At 34.7% G+C, this 2520-nt stretch overlaps 1 long non-coding RNA gene across 1 annotated transcript in view; it reads right to left on the bottom strand.

The window, feature by feature from the left end:
- Nucleotides 1-2228: 2228 nt before the first annotated feature.
- Nucleotides 2229-2520, bottom strand: part of LOC107059119 (uncharacterized) — a 2204-nt gene continuing 1912 nt past the window's right edge. Inside the window, exon 2 of the long non-coding RNA XR_001472504.1 lies at nucleotides 2229-2454. This is a non-coding gene — a long non-coding RNA (uncharacterized lncRNA). The remainder of the gene's footprint in view (nucleotides 2455-2520) is intronic.

The following is a 2520-nucleotide window of genomic DNA, read 5'->3' on the forward strand; positions in this document are numbered from 1 at the left end:
ACCGTTCGATAAACCACATTGAGCGATATTGTGAAGGTCCTCCCAACATTGCTTCTTCAGCTAAATGGATAAGTAGATGTTCCATGATATCAAAGAAAGATGGAGGAAATATTCTCTCCAAATGACATAGAGTTATTGCAACTCGATCTTGGAGTTTTTCTAAGTCACCTATCTTCAGATCTTTTGAACAAATGCCCCTAAAGAAATTACTTAATTCAATCATTGGCTTAAGTACATTCATCGGCAGGAGATTCCGCAAGGCAATAGGAAGGAGTTGTTGCATTAAAATATGGCAGTCATGACTCTTCAACCCATGCATTGTGCGTTGCTTGAGATCAACACAACTTGAGATATTTGAAGCATATCCGTCTGGCACTTTCACATCTTTTAACACTTGTAAGAGGATGTCTTTTTGTGTGTTACTCAATGTGAAACATGCAGGAGGAAGATAATATTTTCCATTAGCCTTTTTCTTAGGATGCAAAGCTTTTCGGATCCCCATCTCTTGTAAATCTAAACGGGAGTTTAAATTATCTTTTCCTTTTCCATCAACATTCAATAATGTCCAAAATATATTGTCAAAGACATTCTTTTCAATATGCATTGTATCAAGATTATGACGAATCGTATTGTCTTTCCAGTATTCCAACTCAAAAAATATGCTCTTTTTGTTCCATATATTTTGCACCAATTTATCAACATCATCCCATTTCCTTTTACGAGATTTGGCCAATAGATCTTTACCAAACTTGTTTTTAACATTATTCAATTGCTTAAGAATCTCAATTCCCGTCAACCGTTTAGGTGCTCCATCTAACTCCACATGGCCATTGAATGCCACTTTATCTTTTCGAAACTTGTGTCCATGAGATAACCATCGTCTATGAGACATGAAACAATATTTTCGCCCATTTTTTCAATCTTGTATATTTAGTTTTGGTAAGACAACATGGACAATCATATCTAGTTTTCACACCATATCCTGATAAGCTACCTAACCTGGAAAGTCACTAATTGTCCAAAGCAATGTTGCACACATTTGAAACATGTGATTGTTTGATATGTCATAAGTGGCAACACCAACCCACAATTCTTTTAACTCATCAACTAAGGGTTGTAGATAGACATCAATATCATTACCTGGTGCACGAGGACCATCAATAATAGTTGATAATATCATATATGGTTGTTTCATGCACAACCATGGTGGCAAATTATATGGAATCAAGATAACAGGCCATGTGCTATGTGAGATAGACATAGACTTAAATGGACTAAAGCCATCTGAAGCCAATCCAAGTCAAACATTTTGAGGATCTTGAGCAAAATCTATATGTGCTTCATCAAATTTCCTCCAAGCAATACTGTCAGCAGGATGTCGCATTACCCCATCTCTAGTGCGACCTTCAGCATGCCATCTCATTTGAGTAGATGTTTTAGCTGACATAAATAGTCTTTGAAGTCGTGGTATTAATGGAAAATATCTAAACACCTTTGATGGAATTTTTGATGTTTCTGAACTGGAATTAACTGATGCACCTTTGAACTGTTTGTATCGTGGAGCTTTGCAAAACTTACAAGACATTCTATCTTTCGTCTCATTCCAATAAATCATACAATCATTGGACATGCATGTATCTTTTTATATTCAAGTCCTAAATCTTAATAATCTTCTTTGAATCATAAAAGGACTTGGGCAATGTTTCACCTTCTGGAAGCACAACTTTTAACAACTCTAATAGCATGGAAAATGATTTGTTACTCCATCCATTGAGACACTTTAAGTGTAATAGACGAACAAGGAATGAAAGTAGTGAATACTTGCTTCCAGGATATAACTCACGTTCAGCTTCTTTCAGTAAGTGAAAGAATTCTTCAGTCTTCTTATCAAAACCCATGTTATGTTGATTTGACCCATCAAATCCTTCAGCACTAGTGTCCATATCAACAAAAGATGTAGGAGGAATTCCAAATGCTTCATGTAACATGTCTTGCACCTCATCACCTTTATCTAATTGATTGACCAATTTTAATGAAAATAGCTCCTCACCATGATAAATCCAACTAGTGTAACTAGTTAAAAATCCATCAACCACAATATGTTCAACAATCAAATCTTTTCGAACAAATTTCATATTACGACACTTTCGACATGGACACAATATTGCAAATGCATCTGGCCTATCTAATGATGCAAAATGAAGAAATTCTTTCGCTCCATTCTCATATAAAGGATCAAGCCTATTCAATATATTTATCCAACTTTTATCCATTAAGTATATAACCTATACATATAGCAAACAAGAATTATACCCTCATACTATTAAAGACTAATACCTCCATACTATTAAAGAAAACAACAAAACACATACTAACCTGCAAAGTCCACACAAAGAGTCCTGAAATTGATATCAATGTTCTTCCACTACGGTTGCTTTCTTTGTAATCTTCAAACTGCAAATCAATAGTTAAATTTCAACAAATCAATATAATGTATGAAGGCTAGTCATGTGAAATTAT

This window comes from Solanum tuberosum, unplaced genomic scaffold, assembly GCF_000226075.1.
Source record: "Solanum tuberosum cultivar DM 1-3 516 R44 unplaced genomic scaffold, SolTub_3.0 scf00840, whole genome shotgun sequence".
Lineage (NCBI taxonomy): Eukaryota > Viridiplantae > Streptophyta > Magnoliopsida > Solanales > Solanaceae > Solanum > Solanum tuberosum.